Raw genomic sequence first — 20328 nt, 5'->3', positions numbered from 1 at the left:
CACACTCTTTCAAGCAGTGACAGCAATTTTAAAAGATGGATTAAGTAACGATGGAAGAAAGGCAAAGCTTTGCAAAACAACATTTTGATTTTCGATTTCCCAGAAATGAGCAGAGCTGAATTTTAGGCATAAGTGGCAATTCCAATGATTTGCATAAGTTGATGAGAAAGAAATAGCATGATTTCCAAATAATTTTTCTGTTTTCATTTCTCTAACAATGGCTAAAAGCAGTGTTTCCACCAGGTAACTTCTTCAAATATATCCCTCTGTTTCTGATGACTTTTTTTCATGGTTTGCTTTAAAAGATTTGAAGAAAATTGTCCTTTATCTTATATTTATAGTAATTTTCCATCATAGGGTTGTTTGATTTAGTTAAACGCACCAATTTTTCTCATTAAAAGTAACTTGCCCCTTTTCAGAAGAACATGACATGCCAGGCTTCTGCATTGGTGTTTGAAGCTTCATAAACATCGACCACGAAGGGACTCAAACCCTCAATCTTCTGATTCGAAGTCAGACGCCTTATCCATTAGGCCACCCGGTCTCAATTTTGGGTGTGTGTGGCAGCGTATCTGGGAAAAGGAAAAAACATAGCATGACAAATTGCAGAAGCGATTCAACTTGTGAAAAAAATTGGAGAAACCTCCCTTTGTCCGAAAGAGGCACCACTTACTGCACACTCTTTCAAGCAGTGACAGCAATTTTAAAAGATGGATTAAGTAACGATGGAAGAAAGGCAAAGCTTTGCAAAACAACATCTTGATTTTCGATTCCCCAGAAATGAGCAGAGCCGAATTTGTCCGCTCAGTCAAATAGAGGAAATCTACTGTTAGAAGGGAATGCAGATGTTTCAATTCTTCAAACTTGACAACAACGTGGAAGGACAAGCCAAAACAGAATCCTCCTCTTCCATGAGGTCACTTGGCAGAAAACATGGACACCTTTAGGAGTTAATGCAGATGCTTCATTTTTTTCAAACTTGTGAAACAATTTGAGAGAGAAAACTGCCTTTTGTTAGAAACACACTTTCAGAGCTCTCTCTTTTTGTCATAAGTGGCAATTCCAATGATTTGCATAAATTGATGAGAAAGAAATAGCATGATTTCCAAAGAATTTTTCTGTTTTCATTTCTCTAACAATGGCTAAAAGCAGTGTTTCCACCAGGTAACTTCTTCAAATATATCCCTCTATTTCTGATTACTTTTTTTTAAAGGTTTGCTTTAAAAGATTTGAAGGAAACTGTCCTTTATCTTATATTTGTAGTAATTTTCCATCATAGGGTTGTTTGATTTAGTTAAACGCACCAATTTTTTTCATTAAATGTAATAAAGAAACTTGCCCCTTTTCAGAAGAACATGACATGCCAGGCTTCTGCATTGGTGTTTGAAGCTTCATAAACATCGACCACGAAGGGACTCGAACCCTCAATCTTCTGATTCGAAGTCAGACGCCTTATCCATTAGGCCACGCGGTCTCAATTTTGGGTGTGTGTGGCAGCGTATCTGGGAAAAAGAAAAAACATAGCATGACAAATTGCAGAAGCGATTCAACTTGTGAAAAAAATTAGAGAAACCTGCCTTTGTCCGAAAGAGGCACCACTTACTGCACATTCTTTCAAGCAGTGACAGCAATTTTAAAAGATGGATTAAGTAACGATGGAAGAAAGGCAAAGCTTTGCAAAACACCTTTAGGAGTTAATGCAGATGCTTCATTTTTTTCAAACGTGTGAAACAATTTGAGAGAGAAAACTGCCTTTTGTTAGAAACACACTTTCAGAGCTCTCTCTTTTTGGCATAAGTGGCAATTCCAAGGATTTGCATAAGTTGATGAGAAAGAAATAGCATGATTTCCAAAGAATTTTTCTGTTTTCATTTCTCTAACAATGGCTAAAAGCAGTGTTTCCACCAGGTAACTTCTTCAAATATATCCCTCTGTTTCTGATGACTTTTTTTTAAAGGTTTGCTTTAAAAGATTTGAAGGAAACTGTCCTTTATCTTATATTTGTAGTAATTTTCCATCATAGGGTTGTTTGATTTAGTTAAACGCACCAATTTTTATCATTAAAAGTAACTTGCCCCTTTTCAGAAGAACATGATACGCCAGGCTTCTGCATTGGTGTTTGAAGCTTCATAAACATCGACCACGAAGGGACTCGAACCCTCAATCTTCTGATTCGAAGTCAGACGCCTTATCCATTAGGCCACGCGGTCTCAATTTTGGGTGTGTGTGGCAGCGTATCTGGGAAAAAGAAAAAACATAGCATGACAAATTGCAGAAGCGATTCAACTTGTGAAAAAAATTAGAGAAACCTGCCTTTGTCCGAAAGAGGCACCACTTACTGCACATTCTTTCAAGCAGTGACAGCAATTTTAAAAGATGGATTAAGTAACGATGGAAGAAAGGCAAAGCTTTGCAAAACACCTTTAGGAGTTAATGCAGATGCTTCATTTTTTTCAAACTTGTGAATCAATTTGAGAGAGAAAACTGCCTTTTGTTAGAAACACACTTTCAGAGCTCTCTCTTTTTGGCAGAAGTGGCAATTCCAATGATTTGCATAAGTTGATGAGAAAGAAATAGCATGATTTCCAAATAATTTTTCTGTTTTCATTTCTCTAACAATGGCTAAAAGCAGTGTTTCCACCAGGTAACTTCTTCAAATATATCCCTCTGTTTCTGATGACTTTGTTTTAAAGGTTTGCTTTAAAAGATTTGAAGGAAACTGTCCTTTTTCTTATATTTGTAGTAATTTTCCATCATAAGGTTGTTTGATTTAAACGCACCAATTTTTCTCATTAAAAGTAAATTGCCCCTTTTCAGAAGAACATGACATGCCAGGCTTCTGCATTGGTGTTTGAAGCTTCATAAACATCGACCACGAAGGGACTCGAACCCTCAATCTTCTGATTCGAAGTCAGACGCCTTATCCATTAGGCCACCCGGTCTCAATTTTGGGTGTGTGTGGCAGCGTATCTGGGAAAAGGAAAAAACATAGCATGACAAATTGCAGAAGCGATTCAACTTGTGAAAAAAATTGGAGAAACCTCCCTTTGTCCGAAAGAGGCACCACTTACTGCACACTCTTTCAAGCAGTGACAGCAATTTTAAAAGATGGATTAAGTAACGATGGAAGAAAGGCAAAGCTTTGCAAAACAACATCTTGATTTTCGATTCCCCAGAAATGAACAGAGCCGAATTTGTCCGCTCAGTCAAATAGAGGAAATCTACTGTTAGAAGGGAATGCAGATGTTTCAATTCTTCAAACTTGACAACAACGTGGAAGGACAAGCCAAAACAGAATCCTCCTCTTCCATGAGGTCACTTGGCAGAAAACATGGACACCTTTAGGAGTTAATGCAGATGCTTCATTTTTTTTCAAACTTGTGAAACAATTTGAGAGAGAAAACTGCCTTTTGTTAGAAACACACTTTCAGAGCTCTCTCTTTTTGGCATAAGTGTCAATTCCAATGATTTGCATAAGTTGATGAGAAAGAAATAGCATGATTTCCAAAGATTTTTTCTGTTTTCATTTCTCTAACAATGGCTAAAAACAGTGTTTCCACCAGGTAACTTCTTCAAATAAAACCCTCTGTTTCTGATGACTTTTTTTTAAAGGTTTGCTTTAAAAGATTTGAAGGAAACTGTCCTTTATCTTATATTTGTAGTAATTTTCCATCATAGGGTTGTTTGATTTAGTTAAACGCACCAATTTTTATCATTAAAAGTAACAAAGAAACTTGCCCCTTTTCAGAAGAACATGACATGCCAGGCTTCTGCATTGGTGTTTGAAGCTTCATAAACATCGACCACGAAGGGACTCGAACCCTCAATCTTCTGATTCGAAGTCAGACGCCTTATCCATTAGGCCACGCGGTCTCAATTTTGAGTGTGTGTGGCAGCGTATCTGGGAAAAAGAAAAAACATAGCATGACAAATTGCAGAAGCGATTCAACTTGTGAAAAAAATTGGAGAAACCTCCCTTTGTCCGAAAGAGGCACCACTTACTGCACACTCTTTCAAGCAGTGACAGCAATTTTAAAAGATGGATTAAGTAACGATGGAAGAAAGGCAAAGCTTTGCAAAACAACATCTTGATTTTCGATTCCCCAGAAATGAGCAGAGCCGAATTTGTCCGCTCAGTCAAATAGAGGAAATCTACTGTTAGAAGGGAATGCAGATGTTTCAATTCTTCAAACTTGACAACAACGTGGAAGAACAATCCAAAACAGAATCCTCCTCTTCCATGAGGTCACTTGGCAGAAAACATGGGCACCTTTAGGAGTTAATGCAGATGCTTCATTTTTTTTCAAACTTGTGAAACAATTTGAGAGAGAAAACTGCCTTTTGTTAGAAACACACTTTTAGAGCTCTCTCTTTTTGGCATAAGTGGCAATTCCAATGATTTGCATAAGTTGATGAGAAAGAAATAGCATGATTTCCAAAGAATTTTTCTGTTTTCATTTCTCTAACAATGGCTAAAAACAGTGTTTCCACCAAGTAACTTCTTCATATATATCCCTCTGTTTCTGATGACTTTTTTTTAAAGGTTTGCTTTAAAAGATTTGAAGGAAACTGTCCTTTATCTTATATTTGTAGTAATTTTCCATCATAGGGTTGTTTGATTTAGTTAAACGCACCAATTTTTATCATTAAAAGTAACTTGCCCCTTTTCAGAAGAACATGACATGCAAGGCTTCTGCATTGGTGTTTGAAGCTTCATAAACATCGACCACGAAGGGACTCAAACCCTCAATCTTCTGATTCGAAGTCAGACGCCTTATCCATTAGGCCACGCGGTCTCAATTTTGAGTGTGTGTGGCAGCGTATCTGGGAAAAAGAAAAAACATAGCATGACAAATTGCAGAAGCGATTCAACTTGTGAAAAAAATTGGAGAAACCTCCCTTTGTCCGAAAGAGGCACCACTTACTGCACACTCTTTCAAGCAGTGACAGCAATTTTAAAAGATGGATTAAGTAACGATGGAAGAAAGGCAAAGCTTTGCAAAACAACATCTTGATTTTTGATTCCCCAGAAATGAGCAGAGCCGAATTTGTCCGCTCAGTCAAATAGAGGAAATCTACTGTTAGAAGGGAATGCAGATGTTTCAATTCTTCAAACTTGACAACAACGTGGAAGGACAAGCCAAAACAGAATCCTCCTCTTCCATGAGGTCACTTGGCAGAAAACATGGACACCTTTAGGAGTTAATGCAGATGCTTCATTTTTTTCAAACTTGTGAAACAATTTGAGAGAGAAAACTGCCTTTTGTTAGAAACACACTTTCAGAGCTCTCTCTTTTTGGCATAAGTGGCAATTCCAATGATTTGCATAAGTTGATGAGAAAGAAATAGCATGATTTCCAAAGAATTTTTCTGTTTTCATTTCTCTAACAATGGCTAAAAACAGTGTTTCCACCAAGTAACTTCTTCATATACATCCCTCTGTTTCTGATGACTTTTTTTTAAAGGTTTGCTTTAAAAGATTTGAAGGAAACTGTCCTTTATCTTATATTTGTAGTAATTTTCCATCATAGGGTTGTTTGATTTAGTTAAACGCACCAATTTTTATCATTAAAAGTAACTTGCCCCTTTTCAGAAGAACATGACATGCAAGGCTTCTGCATTGGTGTTTGAAGCTTCATAAACATCGACCACGAAGTGACTCGAACCCTCAATCTTCTGATTCGAAGTCAGACGCCTTATCCATTAGGCCACGCGGTCTCAATTTTGAGTGTGTGTGGCAGCGTATCTGGGAAAAAGAAAAAACATAGCATGACAAATTGCAAAAGCGATTCAACTTGTGAAAAAAATTGGAGAAACCTCCCTTTGTCCGAAAGAGGTACCACTTACTGCACACTCTTTCAAGCAGTGACAGCAATTTTAAAAGATGGATTAAGTAACGATGGAAGAAAGGCAAAGCTTTGCAAAACAACATCTTGATTTTCGATTCCCCAGAAATGAGCAGAGCCGAATTTGTCCGCTCAGTCAAATAGAGGAAATCTACTGTTAGAAGGGAATGCAGATGTTTCAATTCTTCAAACTTGACAACAACGTGGAAGGACAAGCCAAAACAGAATCCTCCTCTTCCATGAGGTCACTTGGCAGAAAACATGGGCACCTTTAGGAGTTAATGCAGATGCTTCATTTTTTTTCAAACTTGTGAAACAATTTGAGAGAGAAAACTGCCTTTTGTTAGAAACACACTTTCAGAGCTCTCTCTTTTTGGCATAAGTGGCAATTCCAATGATTTGCATAAGTTGATGAGAAAGAAATAGCATGATTTCCAAAGAATTTTTCTGTTTTCATTTCTCTAACAATGGTTAAAAGCAGTGTTTCCACCAGGAAACTTCTTCAAATATATCCCTCTGTTTCTGATGAATTTTTTTTAAAAGTTTGCTTTGAAAGATTTGAAGGAAACTGTCCTTTATCTTATATTTGTAGTAATTTTCCATCATAGGGTTGTTTGATTTAGTCAAACGCACCAATTTTTCTCATTAAAAGTAACAAAGAAACTTGCCCCTTTTCAGAAGAACATGACATGCCAGGCTTCTGCATTGGTGTTTGAAGCTTCATAAACATCGACCACGAAGGGACTCGAACCCTCAATCTTCTGATTCGAAGTCAGACGCCTTATCCATTAGGCCACGCGGTCTCAATTTTGAGTGTGTGTGGCAGCGTATCTGGGAAAAAGAAAAAACATAGCATGACAAATTGCAGAAGCGATTCAACTTGTGAAAAAAATTGGAGAAACCTCCCTTTGTCCGAAAGAGGCACCACTTACTGCACACTCTTTCAAGCAGTGACAGCAATTTTAAAAGATGGATTAAGTAACGATGGAAGAAAGGCAATGCTTTGCAAAACAACATCTTGATTTTCGATTCCCCAGAAATGAGCAGAGCCGAATTTGTCCGCTCAGTCAAATAGAGGAAATCTACTGTTAGAAGGGAATGCAGATGTTTCAATTCTTCAAACTTGACAACAACGTGGAAGGACAAGCCAAAACAGAATCCTCCTCTTCAATGAGGTCACTTGGCAGAAAACATGGACACCTTTATGAGTTAATGCAGATGCTTCATTTTTTTCAAACTTGTGAAACAATTTGAGAGAGAAAACTGCCTTTTGTTAGAAACACACTTTCAGAGCTCTCTCTTTTTGGCACAAGTGGCAATTCCAATGATTTGCATAAGTTGATGAGAAAGAAATAGCATGATTTCCAAAGAATTTTTCTGTTTTCATTTCTCTAACAATGGCTAAAAGCAGTGTTTCCACCAGGTAACTTCTTCCAATATATCCCTCTGTTTCTGATGACTTTTTTTTAAAGGTTTGCTTTAAAAGATTTGAAGGAAACTGTCCTTTATCTTATATTTGTAGTAATTTTATATCATAGGGTTGTTTGATTTAGTTAAACGCACCAATTTTTATCATTAAAAGTAACAAAGAAACTTGCCCCTTTTCAGAAGAACATGACATGCCAGGCTTCTGCATTGGTGTTTGAAGCTTCATAAACATCGACCACGAAGGGACTCGAACCCTCAATCTTCTGATTCGAAGTCAGACGCCTTATCCATTAGGCCACGCGGTCTCAATTTTGGGTGTGTGTGGCAGCGTATCTGGGAAAAAGAAAAAACATAGCATGACAAATTGCAGAAGCGATTCAACTTGTGAAAAAAATTAGAGAAACCTGCCTTTGTCCGAAAGAGGCACCACTTACTGCACATTCTTTCAAGCAGTGACAGCAATTTTAAAAGATGGATTAAGTAACGATGGAAGAAAGGCAAAGCTTTGCAAAACACCTTTAGGAGTTAATGCAGATGCTTCATTTTTTTCAAACTTGTGAATCAATTTGAGAGAGAAAACTGCCTTTTGTTAGAAACACACTTTCAGAGCTCTCTCTTTTTGGCAGAAGTGGCAATTCCAATGATTTGCATAAGTTGATGAGAAAGAAATAGCATGATTTCCAAATAATTTTTCTGTTTTCATTTCTCTAACAATGGCTAAAAGCAGTGTTTCCACCAGGTAACTTCTTCAAATATATCCCTCTGTTTCTGATGACTTTGTTTTAAAGGTTTGCTTTAAAAGATTTGAAGGAAACTGTCCTTTTTCTTATATTTGTAGTAATTTTCCATCATAAGGTTGTTTGATTTAAACGCACCAATTTTTCTCATTAAAAGTAAATTGCCCCTTTTCAGAAGAACATGACATGCCAGGCTTCTGCATTGGTGTTTGAAGCTTCATAAACATCGACCACGAAGGGACTCGAACCCTCAATCTTCTGATTCGAAGTCAGACGCCTTATCCATTAGGCCACCCGGTCTCAATTTTGGGTGTGTGTGGCAGCGTATCTGGGAAAAGGAAAAAACATAGCATGACAAATTGCAGAAGCGATTCAACTTGTGAAAAAAATTGGAGAAACCTCCCTTTGTCCGAAAGAGGCACCACTTACTGCACACTCTTTCAAGCAGTGACAGCAATTTTAAAAGATGGATTAAGTAACGATGGAAGAAAGGCAAAGCTTTGCAAAACAACATCTTGATTTTCGATTCCCCAGAAATGAACAGAGCCGAATTTGTCCGCTCAGTCAAATAGAGGAAATCTACTGTTAGAAGGGAATGCAGATGTTTCAATTCTTCAAACTTGACAACAACGTGGAAGGACAAGCCAAAACAGAATCCTCCTCTTCCATGAGGTCACTTGGCAGAAAACATGGACACCTTTAGGAGTTAATGCAGATGCTTCATTTTTTTTCAAACTTGTGAAACAATTTGAGAGAGAAAACTGCCTTTTGTTAGAAACACACTTTCAGAGCTCTCTCTTTTTGGCATAAGTGTCAATTCCAATGATTTGCATAAGTTGATGAGAAAGAAATAGCATGATTTCCAAAGAATTTTTCTGTTTTCATTTCTCTAACAATGGCTAAAAACAGTGTTTCCACCAGGTAACTTCTTCAAATAAAACCCTCTGTTTCTGATGACTTTTTTTTAAAGGTTTGCTTTAAAAGATTTGAAGGAAACTGTCCTTTATCTTATATTTGTAGTAATTTTCCATCATAGGGTTGTTTGATTTAGTTAAACGCACCAATTTTTATCATTAAAAGTAACAAAGAAACTTGCCCCTTTTCAGAAGAACATGACATGCCAGGCTTCTGCATTGGTGTTTGAAGCTTCATAAACATCGACCACGAAGGGACTCGAACCCTCAATCTTCTGATTCGAAGTCAGACGCCTTATCCATTAGGCCACGCGGTCTCAATTTTGAGTGTGTGTGGCAGCGTATCTGGGAAAAAGAAAAAACATAGCATGACAAATTGCAGAAGCGATTCAACTTGTGAAAAAAATTGGAGAAACCTCCCTTTGTCCGAAAGAGGCACCACTTACTGCACACTCTTTCAAGCAGTGACAGCAATTTTAAAAGATGGATTAAGTAACGATGGAAGAAAGGCAAAGCTTTGCAAAACAACATCTTGATTTTCGATTCCCCAGAAATGAGCAGAGCCGAATTTGTCCGCTCAGTCAAATAGAGGAAATCTACTGTTAGAAGGGAATGCAGATGTTTCAATTCTTCAAACTTGACAACAACGTGGAAGAACAATCCAAAACAGAATCCTCCTCTTCCATGAGGTCACTTGGCAGAAAACATGGGCACCTTTAGGAGTTAATGCAGATGCTTCATTTTTTTTCAAACTTGTGAAACAATTTGAGAGAGAAAACTGCCTTTTGTTAGAAACACACTTTTAGAGCTCTCTCTTTTTGGCATAAGTGGCAATTCCAATGATTTGCATAAGTTGATGAGAAAGAAATAGCATGATTTCCAAAGAATTTTTCTGTTTTCATTTCTCTAACAATGGCTAAAAACAGTGTTTCCACCAAGTAACTTCTTCATATATATCCCTCTGTTTCTGATGACTTTTTTTTAAAGGTTTGCTTTAAAAGATTTGAAGGAAACTGTCCTTTATCTTATATTTGTAGTAATTTTCCATCATAGGGTTGTTTGATTTAGTTAAACGCACCAATTTTTATCATTAAAAGTAACTTGCCCCTTTTCAGAAGAACATGACATGCAAGGCTTCTGCATTGGTGTTTGAAGCTTCATAAACATCGACCACGAAGGGACTCAAACCCTCAATCTTCTGATTCGAAGTCAGACGCCTTATCCATTAGGCCACGCGGTCTCAATTTTGAGTGTGTGTGGCAGCGTATCTGGGAAAAAGAAAAAACATAGCATGACAAATTGCAGAAGCGATTCAACTTGTGAAAAAAATTGGAGAAACCTCCCTTTGTCCGAAAGAGGCACCACTTACTGCACACTCTTTCAAGCAGTGACAGCAATTTTAAAAGATGGATTAAGTAACGATGGAAGAAAGGCAAAGCTTTGCAAAACAACATCTTGATTTTTGATTCCCCAGAAATGAGCAGAGCCGAATTTGTCCGCTCAGTCAAATAGAGGAAATCTACTGTTAGAAGGGAATGCAGATGTTTCAATTCTTCAAACTTGACAACAACGTGGAAGGACAAGCCAAAACAGAATCCTCCTCTTCCATGAGGTCACTTGGCAGAAAACATGGACACCTTTAGGAGTTAATGCAGATGCTTCATTTTTTTCAAACTTGTGAAACAATTTGAGAGAGAAAACTGCCTTTTGTTAGAAACACACTTTCAGAGCTCTCTCTTTTTGGCATAAGTGGCAATTCCAATGATTTGCATAAGTTGATGAGAAAGAAATAGCATGATTTCCAAAGAATTTTTCTGTTTTCATTTCTCTAACAATGGCTAAAAACAGTGTTTCCACCAAGTAACTTCTTCATATACATCCCTCTGTTTCTGATGACTTTTTTTTAAAGGTTTGCTTTAAAAGATTTGAAGGAAACTGTCCTTTATCTTATATTTGTAGTAATTTTCCATCATAGGGTTGTTTGATTTAGTCAAACGCACCAATTTTTCTCATTAAAAGTAACAAAGAAACTTGCCCCTTTTCAGAAGAACATGACATGCCAGGCTTCTGCATTGGTGTTTGAAGCTTCATAAACATCGACCACGAAGGGACTCGAACCCTCAATCTTCTGATTCGAAGTCAGACGCCTTATCCATTAGGCCACGCGGTCTCAATTTTGAGTGTGTGTGGCAGCGTATCTGGGAAAAAGAAAAAACATAGCATGACAAATTGCAGAAGCGATTCAACTTGTGAAAAAAATTGGAGAAACCTCCCTTTGTCCGAAAGAGGCACCACTTACTGCACACTCTTTCAAGCAGTGACAGCAATTTTAAAAGATGGATTAAGTAACGATGGAAGAAAGGCAATGCTTTGCAAAACAACATCTTGATTTTCGATTCCCCAGAAATGAGCAGAGCCGAATTTGTCCGCTCAGTCAAATAGAGGAAATCTACTGTTAGAAGGGAATGCAGATGTTTCAATTCTTCAAACTTGACAACAACGTGGAAGGACAAGCCAAAACAGAATCCTCCTCTTCAATGAGGTCACTTGGCAGAAAACATGGACACCTTTAGGAGTTAATGCAGATGCTTCATTTTTTTCAAACTTGTGAAACAATTTGAGAGAGAAAACTGCCTTTTGTTAGAAACACACTTTCAGAGCTCTCTCTTTTTGGCACAAGTGGCAATTCCAATGATTTGCATAAGTTGATGAGAAAGAAATAGCATGATTTCCAAAGAATTTTTCTGTTTTCATTTCTCTAACAATGGCTAAAAGCAGTGTTTCCACCAGGTAACTTCTTCCAATATATCCCTCTGTTTCTGATGACTTTTTTTTAAAGGTTTGCTTTAAAAGATTTGAAGGAAACTGTCCTTTATCTTATATTTGTAGTAATTTTCCATCATAGGGTTGTTTGATTTAGTTAAACGCACCAATTTTTATCATTAAAATTAACTTGCCCCTTTTCAGAAGAACATGACATGCAAGGCTTCTGCATTGGTGTTTGAAGCTTCATAAACATCGACCACGAAGGGACTCGAACCCTCAATCTTCTGATTCGAAGTCAGACGCCTTATCCATTAGGCCACGCGGTCTCAATTTTGAGTGTGTGTGGCAGCGTATCTGGGAAAAAGAAAAAACATAGCATGACAAATTGCAAAAGCGATTCAACTTGTGAAAAAAATTGGAGAAACCTCCCTTTGTCCGAAAGAGGCACCACTTACTGCACACTATTTCAAGCAGTGACAGCAATTTTAAAAGATGGATTAAGTAACGATGGAAGAAAGGCAAAGCTTTGCAAAACAACATCTTGATTTTCGATTCCCCAGAAATGAGCAGAGCCGAATTTGTCCGCTCAGTCAAATAGAGGAAATCTACTGTTAGAAGGGAATGCAGATGTTTCAATTCTTCAAACTTGACAACAACGTGGAAGAACAATCCAAAACAGAATCCTCCTCTTCCATGAGGTCACTTGGCAGAAAACATGGGCACCTTTAGGAGTTAATGCAGATGCTTCATTTTTTTTCAAACTTGTGAAACAATTTGAGAGAGAAAACTGCCTTTTGTTAGAAACACACTTTCAGAGCTCTCTCTTTTTGGCATAAGTGGCAATTCCAATGATTTGCATAAGTTGATGAGAAAGAAATAGCATGATTTCCAAAGAATTTTTCTGTTTTCATTTCTCTAACAATGGCTAAAAGCAGTGTTTCCACCAGATAACTTCTTCCAATATATCCCTCTGTTTCTGATGACTTTTTTTTAAAGGTTTGCTTTAAAAGATTTGAAGGAAACTGTCCTTTATCTTATATTTGTAGTAATTTTCCATCATAGGGTTGTTTGATTTAGTTAAACGCACCAATTTTTATCATTAAAAGTAACAAAGAAACTTGCCCCTTTTCAGAAGAACATGACATGCCAGACTTCTGCATTGGTGTTTGAAGCTTCATAAACATCGACCACGAAGGGACTCGAACCCTCAATCTTCTGATTCGAAGTCAGACGCCTTATCCATTAGGCCACGCGGTCTCAATTTTGAGTGTGTGTGGCAGCGTATCTGGGAAAAAGAAAAAACATAGCATGACAAATTGCAGAAGCGATTCAACTTGTGAAAAAAATTGGAGAAACCTCCCTTTGTCCGAAAGAGGCACCACTTACTGCACACTCTTTCAAGCAGTGACAGCAATTTTAAAAGATGGATTAAGTAACGATGGAAGAAAGGCAAAGCTTTGCAAAACAACATCTTGATTTTCGATTCCCCAGAAATGAGCAGAGCCGAATTTGTCCGCTCAGTCAAATAGAGGAAATCTACTGTTAGAAGGGAATGCAGATGTTTCAATTCTTCAAACTTGACAACAACGTGGAAGGACAAGCCAAAACAGAATCCTCCTCTTCCATGAGGTCACTTGGCAGAAAACATGGACACCTTTAGGAGTTAATGCAGATGCTTCATTTTTTTCAAACTTGTGAAACAATTTGAGAGAGAAAACTGCCTTTTGTTAGAAACACACTTTCAGAGCTCTCTCTTTTTGGCATAAGTGGCAATTCCAATGATTTGCATGAGTTGATGAGAAAGAAATAGCATGATTTCCAAAGAATTTTTCTGTTTTCATTTCTCTAACAATGGCTAAAAACAGTGTTTCCACCAGGTAACTTCTTCAAATATATCCCTCTGTTTCTGATGACTTTTTTTTAAAGGTTTGCTTTAAAAGATTTGAAGGAAACTGTCCTTTATCTTATATTTGTAGTAATTTTCCATCATAGGGTTGTTTGATTTAGTTAAACGCACCAATTTTTATCATTAAAAGTAACTTGACCCTTTTCAGAAGAACATGACATGCAAGGCTTCTGCATTGGTGTTTGAAGCTTCATAAACATCGACCACGAAGGGACTCGAACCCTCAATCTTCTGAATCGAAGTCAGACGCCTTATCCATTAGGCCACGCGGTCTCAATTTTGAGTGTGTGTGGCAGCGTATCTGGGAAAAAGAAAAAACATAGCATGACAAATTGCAGAAGCGATTCAACTTGTGAAAAAAATTGGAGAAACCTCCCTTTGTCCGAAAGAGGCACCACTTACTGCACACTCTTTCAAGCAGTGACAGCAATTTTAAAAGATGGATTAAGTAACGATGGAAGAAAGGCAATGCTTTGCAAAACAACATCTTGATTTTCGATTCCCCAGAAATGAGCAGAGCCGAATTTGTCCGCTCATTCAAATAGAGGAAATCTACTGTTAGAAGGGAATGCAGATGTTTCAATTCTTCAAACTTGACAACAACGTGGAAGGACAAGCCAAAACAGAATCCTCCTCTTCAATGAGGTCACTTGGCAGAAAACATGGACACCTTTAGGAGTTAATGCAGATGCTTCATTTTTTTCAAACTTGTGAAACAATTTGAGAGAGAAAACTGCCTTTTGTTAGAAACACACTTTCAGAGCTCTCTCTTTTTGGCATAAGTGGCAATTCCAATGATTTGCATAAGTTGATGAGAAAGAAATAGCATGATTTCCAAAGAATTTTTCTGTTTTCATTTCTCTAACAATGGCTAAAAGCAGTGTTTCCACCAGGTAACTTCTTCAAATATATCCCTCTGTTTCTGATGACTTTTTTTTAAAGGTTTGCTTTAAAAGATTTGAAGGAAACTGTCCTTTATCTTATATTTGTAGTAATTTTCCATCATAGGGTTGTTTGATTTAGTTAAACGCACCAATTTTTATCATTAAAAGTAACAAATAAACTTGCTCCTTTTCAGAAGAACATGACATGCCAGGCTTCTGCATTGGTGTTTGAAGTTTCATAAACATCGACCACGAAGGAACTCGAACACTCAATCTTCTGATTCGAAGTCAGACGCCTTATCCATTAGGCCACGCGGTCTCAATTTTGAGTGTGTGTGTGTGGCAGCGTATCTGGGAAAAAGAAAAAACATAGCATGACAAATTGCAGAAGCGATTCAACTTGTGAAAAAAATTGGAGAAACCTCCCTTTGTCCGAAAGAGGCACCACTTACTGCACACTCTTTCAAGCAGTGACAGCAATTTTAAAAGATGGATTAAGTAACGATGGAAGAAAGGCAAAGCTTTGCAAAACAACATCTTGATTTTCGATTCCCCAGAAATGAGCAGAGCCGAATTTGTCCGCTCAGTCAAATAGAGGAAATCTACTGTTAGAAGGGAATGCAGATGTTTCAATTCTTTAAACTTGACAACAACGTGGAAGGACAAGCCAAAACAGAATCCTCCTCTTCCATGAGGTCACTTGGCAGAAAACATGGACACCTTTAGGAGTTAATGCAGATGCTTCATTTTTTTCAAACTTGTGAAACAATTTGAGAGAGAAAACTGCCTTTTGTTAGAAACACACTTTCAGAGCTCTCTCTTTTTGGCATAAGTGGCAATTCCAATGATTTGCATAAGTTGATGAGAAAGAAATAGCATGATTTCCAAAGAATTTTTCTGTTTTCATTTCTCTAACAATGGCTAAAAGCAGTGTTTCCACCAGGTAACTTCTTCCAATATATCCCTCTGTTTCTGACGACTTTTTTTTAAAGGTTTGCTTTAAAAGATTTGAAGGAAACTGTCCTTTATCTTATATTTGTAGTTATTTTCCATCATAGGGTTGTTTGATTTAGTTAAACGCACCAATTTTTATCATTAAAAGTAACAAAGAAACTTGCCCCTTTTCAGAAGAACATGACATGCCAGGCTTCTGCATTGGTGTTTGAAGCTTCATAAACATCGACCACGAAGGGACTCGAACCCTCAATCTTCTGATTCGAAGTCAGACGCCTTATCCATTAGGCCACGCGGTCTCAATTTTGAGTGTGTGTGGCAGCGTATCTGGGAAAAAGAAAAAACATAGCATGACAAATTGCAGAAGCGATTCAACTTGTGAAAAAAATTGGAGAAACCTCCCTTTGTCCGAAAGAGGCACCACTTACTGCACACTCTTTCAAGCAGTGACAGCAATTTTAAAAGATGGATTAAGTAACGATGGAAGAAAGGCAAAGCTTTGCAAAACAACATCTTGATTTTCGATTCCCCAGAAATGAGCAGAGCCGAATTTGTCCGCTCAGTCAAATAGAGGAAATCTACTGTTAGAAGGGAATGCAGATGTTTCAATTCTTCAAACTTGACAACAACGTGGAAGGACAAGCCAAAACAGAATCCTCCTCTTCCATGAGGTCACTTGGCAGAAAACATGGACACCTTTAGGAGTTAATGCAGATGCTTCATTTTTTTCAAACTTGTGAAACAATTTGAGAGAGAAAACTGCCTTTTGTTAGAAACACACTTTCAGAGCTCTCTCTTTTTGGCATAAGTGGCAATTCCAATGATTTGCATAAGTTGATGAGAAAGAAATAGCATGATTTCCAAAGAATTTTTCTGTTTTCATTTCTCTAACAATGGCTAAAAGCAGTGTTTCCACCAGGTAACTTCTTCCAATATATCCCTCTGTTTCTGATGACTTTTTTTTAAAGGTTTGCTTTAAAAGATTTGAAGGAAACTGTCCTTTATCTTATATTTGTAGTAATTTTCCATCATAGGGTTGTTTGATTTAGTTAAACGCACCAATTTTTCTCATTAAAAGTAACAAAGAAACTTGCCCCTTTTCAGAAGAACATGACATGCCAGGCTTCTGCATTGGTGTTTGAAGCTTCATAAACATCGACCACGAAGGGACTCGAACCCTCAATCTTCTGATTCGAAGTCAGACGCCTTATCCATTAGGCCACGCGGTCTCAATTTTGAGTGTGTGTGGCAGCGTATCTGGGAAAAAGAAAAAACATAGCATGACAAATTGCAGAAGCGATTCAACTTGTGAAAAAAATTGGAGAAACCTCCCTTTGTCCGAAAGAGGCACCACTTACTGCACACTCTTTCAAGCAGTGACAGCAATTTTAAAAGATGGATTAAGTAACGATGGAAGAAAGGCAAAGCTTTGCAAAACAACATCTTGATTTTCGATTCCCCAGAAATGAGCAGAGCCGAATTTGTCCGCTCAGTCAAATAGAGGAAATCTACTATTAGAAGGGAATGCAGATGTTTCAATTCTTCAAACTTGACAACAACGTGGAAGGACAAGCCAAAACAGAATCCTCCTCTTCCATGAGGTCACTTGGCAGAAAACATGGACACCTTTAGGAGTTAATGCAGATGCTTCATTTTTTTCAAACTTGTGAAACAATTTGAGAGAGAAAACTGCCTTTTGTTAGAAACACACTTTCAGAGCTCTCTCTTTTTGGCATAAGTGGCAATTCCAATGATTTGCATAAGTTGATGAGAAAGAAATAGCATGATTTCCAAAGAATTTTTCTGTTTTCATTTCTCTAACAATGGCTAAAAACAGTGTTTCCACCAGGTAACTTCTTCAAATATATCCCTCTGTTTCTGATGACTTTTTTTTAAAGGTTTGCTTTAAAAGATTTGAAGGAAACTGTCCTTTATCTTATATTTGTAGTAATTTTCCATCATAGGGTTGTTTGATTTAGTTAAACGCACCAATTTTTCTCATTAAAAGTAACAAATAAACTTGCCCCTTTTCAGAAGAACATGACATGCCAGGCTTTTGTATTGGTGTTTGAAGCTTCATAAACATCGACCACGAAGGGACTCGAACCCTCAATCTTCTGATTCGAAGTCAGACGCCTTATCCATTAGGCCACGCGGTCTCAAGTTTGAGTGTGTGTGTGGCAGCGTATCTGGGAAAAAGAAAAAACATAGCATGACAAATTGCAGAAGCGATTCAACTTGTGAAAAAAATTGGAGAAACCTCCCTTTGTCCGAAAGAGGCACCACTTACTGCACACTCTTTCAAGCAGTGACAGCAATTTTAAAAGATGGATTAAGTAACGATGGAAGAAAGGCAAAGCTTTGCAAAACAACATCTTGATTTTCGATTCCCCAGAAATTAGCAGAGCCAAATTTGTCCGCTCAGTCAAATAGAGGAAATCTACTGTTAGAAGGGAATGCAGATGTTTCAATTCTTCAAACTTGACAACAACGTGGAAGGACAAGCCAAAACAGAATCCTCCTCTTCCATGAGGTCACTTGGCAGAAAACATGGGCACCTTTAGGAGTTAATGCAGATGCTTCATTTTTTTCAAACTTGTGAAACAATTTGAGAGAGAAAACTGCCTTTTGTTAGAAACACACTTTCAGAGCTCTCTCTTTTTGGCATAAGTGGCAATTCCAATGATTTGCATAAGTTGATGAGAAAGAAATAGCATGATTTCCAAAGAATTTTTCTGTTTTCATTTCTCTAACAATGGTTAAAAGCAGTGTTTCCACCAGGAAACTTCTTCAAATATATCCCTCTGTTTCTGATGAATTTTTTTTAAAGGTTTGCTTTGAAAGATTTGAAGGAAACTGTCCTTTATCTTATATTTGTAGTAATTTTCCATCATAGGGTTGTTTGATTTAGTCAAACGCACCAATTTTTCTCATTAAAAGTAACAAAGAAACTTGCCCCTTTTCAGAAGAACATGACATGCCAGGCTTCTGCATTGGTGTTTGAAGCTTCATAAACATCGACCACGAAGGGACTCGAACCATCAATCTTCTGATTTGAAGTCAGACGCCTTATCCATTAGGCCACGCGGTCTCAATTTTGAGTGTGTGTGGCAGCGTATCTGGGAAAAAGAAAAAACATAGCATGACAAATTGCAGAAGCGATTCAACTTGTGAAAAAAATTGGAGAAACCTCCCTTTGTCCGAAAGAGGCACCACTTACTGCACACTCTTTCAAGCAGTGACAGCAATTTTAAAAGATGGATTAAGTAACGATGGAAGAAAGGCAAAGCTTTGCAAAACAACATCTTGATTTTCGATTCCCCAGAAATGAGCAGAGCCGAATTTGTCCGCTCAGTCAAATAGAGGAAATCTACTGTTAGAAGGGAATGCAGATGTTTCAATTCTTCAAACTTGACAACAACGTGGAAGGACAAGCCAAAACAGAATCCTCCTCTTCCATGAGGTCACTTGGCAGAAAACATGGACACCTTTAGGAGTTAATGCAGATGCTTCATTTTTTTCAAACTTGTGAAACAATTTGAGAGAGAAAACTGCCTTTTGTTAGAAACACACTTTCAGAGCTCTCTCTTTTTGGCATAAGTGGCAATTCCAATGATTTGCATAAGTTGATGAGAAAGAAATAGCATGATTTCCAAAGAATTTTTCTGTTTTCATTTCTCTAACAATGGCTAAAAACAGTGTTTCCACCAAGTAACTTCTTCATATACATCCCTCTGTTTCTGATGACTTTTTTTTAAAGGTTTGCTTTAAAAGATTTGAAGGAAACTGTCCTTTATCTTATATTTGTAGTAATTTTCCATCATAGGGTTGTTTGATTTAGTTAAACGCACCAATTTTTATCATTAAAAGTAACTTGCCCCTTTTCAGAAGAACATGACATGCCAGGCTTTTGTATTGGTGTTTGAAGCTTCATAAACATCGACCACGAAGGGACTCGAACCCTCAATCTTCTGATTCGAAGTCAGACGCCTTATCCATTAGGCCACGCGGTCTCAATTTTGAGTGTGTGTGTGGCAGCGTATCTGGGAAAAAGAAAAAACATAGCATGACAAATTGCAGAAGCGATTCAACTTGTGAAAAAAATTGGAGAAACCTCCCTTTGTCCGAAAGAGGCACCACTTACTGCACACTCTTTCAAGCAGTGACAGCAATTTTAAAAGATGGATTAAGTAACGATGGAAGAAAGGCAAAGCTTTGCAAAACAACATCTTGATTTTCGATTCCCCAGAAATGAGCAGAGCCGAATTTGTCCGCTCAGTCAAATAGAGGAAATCTACTGTTAGAAGGGAATGCAGATGTTTCAATTCTTTAAACTTGACAACAACGTGGAAGGACAAGCCAAAACAGAATCCTCCTCTTCCATGAGGTCACTTGGCAGAAAACATGGACACCTTTAGGAGTTAATGCAGATGCTTCATTTTTTACAAACTTGTGAAACAATTTGAGAGAGAAAACTGCCTTTTGTTAGAAACACACTTTCAGAGCTCTCTCTTTTTGGCATAAGTGGCAATTCCAATGATTTGCATAAGTTGATGAGAAAGAAATAGCATGATTTCCAAAGAATTTTTCTGTTTTCATTTCTCTAACAATGGCTAAAAACAGTGTTTCCACCAGGTAACTTCTTCAAATATATCCCTCTGTTTCTGATGACTTTTTTTTAAAGGTTTGCTTTAAAAGATTTGAAGGAAACTGTCCTTTATCTTATATTTGTAGTAATTTTCCATCATAGGGTTGTTTGATTTAGTTAAACGCACCAATTTTTATCATTAAAAGTAACTTGCCCCTTTTCAGAAGAACATGACATGCAAGGCTTCTGCATTGGTGTTTGAAGCTTCATAAACATCGACCACGAAGGGACTCGAACCCTAAATC

The 20328-nt window shown here is 37.6% G+C and overlaps 18 non-coding genes across 18 annotated transcripts; all 18 read right to left on the bottom strand.

The window, feature by feature from the left end:
* Positions 1–1401: 1401 nt before the first annotated feature.
* On the bottom strand, positions 1402–1474 carry TRNAR-UCG (transfer RNA arginine (anticodon UCG)). Its single transcript has one exon. It is a non-coding gene; the product is annotated as a tRNA-Arg (tRNA).
* Positions 1475–2137: 663 nt separating this feature from the next.
* TRNAR-UCG (transfer RNA arginine (anticodon UCG)) lies at positions 2138–2210 on the bottom strand. Its single transcript has one exon. It is a non-coding gene; the product is annotated as a tRNA-Arg (tRNA).
* Positions 2211–2869: 659 nt separating this feature from the next.
* Positions 2870–2942, bottom strand: TRNAR-UCG (transfer RNA arginine (anticodon UCG)). The gene has a single exon. It is a non-coding gene; the product is annotated as a tRNA-Arg (tRNA).
* Positions 2943–3800: 858 nt separating this feature from the next.
* Positions 3801–3873, bottom strand: TRNAR-UCG (transfer RNA arginine (anticodon UCG)). Its single transcript has one exon. It is a non-coding gene; the product is annotated as a tRNA-Arg (tRNA).
* Positions 3874–4723: 850 nt separating this feature from the next.
* On the bottom strand, positions 4724–4796 carry TRNAR-UCG (transfer RNA arginine (anticodon UCG)). The gene has a single exon. It is a non-coding gene; the product is annotated as a tRNA-Arg (tRNA).
* A 1780-nt stretch (positions 4797–6576) lies between these two features.
* TRNAR-UCG (transfer RNA arginine (anticodon UCG)) lies at positions 6577–6649 on the bottom strand. The gene has a single exon. It is a non-coding gene; the product is annotated as a tRNA-Arg (tRNA).
* Positions 6650–7506: 857 nt separating this feature from the next.
* Positions 7507–7579, bottom strand: TRNAR-UCG (transfer RNA arginine (anticodon UCG)). The gene has a single exon. It is a non-coding gene; the product is annotated as a tRNA-Arg (tRNA).
* A 659-nt stretch (positions 7580–8238) lies between these two features.
* Positions 8239–8311, bottom strand: TRNAR-UCG (transfer RNA arginine (anticodon UCG)). Its single transcript has one exon. It is a non-coding gene; the product is annotated as a tRNA-Arg (tRNA).
* An 858-nt stretch (positions 8312–9169) lies between these two features.
* TRNAR-UCG (transfer RNA arginine (anticodon UCG)) lies at positions 9170–9242 on the bottom strand. Its single transcript has one exon. It is a non-coding gene; the product is annotated as a tRNA-Arg (tRNA).
* An 850-nt stretch (positions 9243–10092) lies between these two features.
* On the bottom strand, positions 10093–10165 carry TRNAR-UCG (transfer RNA arginine (anticodon UCG)). The gene has a single exon. It is a non-coding gene; the product is annotated as a tRNA-Arg (tRNA).
* Positions 10166–11022: 857 nt separating this feature from the next.
* On the bottom strand, positions 11023–11095 carry TRNAR-UCG (transfer RNA arginine (anticodon UCG)). Its single transcript has one exon. It is a non-coding gene; the product is annotated as a tRNA-Arg (tRNA).
* Positions 11096–11944: 849 nt separating this feature from the next.
* Positions 11945–12017, bottom strand: TRNAR-UCG (transfer RNA arginine (anticodon UCG)). Its single transcript has one exon. It is a non-coding gene; the product is annotated as a tRNA-Arg (tRNA).
* Positions 12018–12875: 858 nt separating this feature from the next.
* On the bottom strand, positions 12876–12948 carry TRNAR-UCG (transfer RNA arginine (anticodon UCG)). The gene has a single exon. It is a non-coding gene; the product is annotated as a tRNA-Arg (tRNA).
* An 849-nt stretch (positions 12949–13797) lies between these two features.
* Positions 13798–13870, bottom strand: TRNAR-UCG (transfer RNA arginine (anticodon UCG)). Its single transcript has one exon. It is a non-coding gene; the product is annotated as a tRNA-Arg (tRNA).
* A 1791-nt stretch (positions 13871–15661) lies between these two features.
* TRNAR-UCG (transfer RNA arginine (anticodon UCG)) lies at positions 15662–15734 on the bottom strand. Its single transcript has one exon. It is a non-coding gene; the product is annotated as a tRNA-Arg (tRNA).
* An 857-nt stretch (positions 15735–16591) lies between these two features.
* TRNAR-UCG (transfer RNA arginine (anticodon UCG)) lies at positions 16592–16664 on the bottom strand. The gene has a single exon. It is a non-coding gene; the product is annotated as a tRNA-Arg (tRNA).
* An 857-nt stretch (positions 16665–17521) lies between these two features.
* Positions 17522–17594, bottom strand: TRNAR-UCG (transfer RNA arginine (anticodon UCG)). The gene has a single exon. It is a non-coding gene; the product is annotated as a tRNA-Arg (tRNA).
* Positions 17595–19375: 1781 nt separating this feature from the next.
* Positions 19376–19448, bottom strand: TRNAR-UCG (transfer RNA arginine (anticodon UCG)). The gene has a single exon. It is a non-coding gene; the product is annotated as a tRNA-Arg (tRNA).
* Between the last annotated feature and the right edge of the window lie 880 nt (positions 19449–20328).

The sequence above is a fragment of the Pelobates fuscus genome, chromosome 9, assembly GCF_036172605.1.
Source record: "Pelobates fuscus isolate aPelFus1 chromosome 9, aPelFus1.pri, whole genome shotgun sequence".
Taxonomy (NCBI): domain Eukaryota; kingdom Metazoa; phylum Chordata; class Amphibia; order Anura; family Pelobatidae; genus Pelobates; species Pelobates fuscus.
This window is presented reverse-complemented; position numbering and strand designations above follow the sequence as displayed.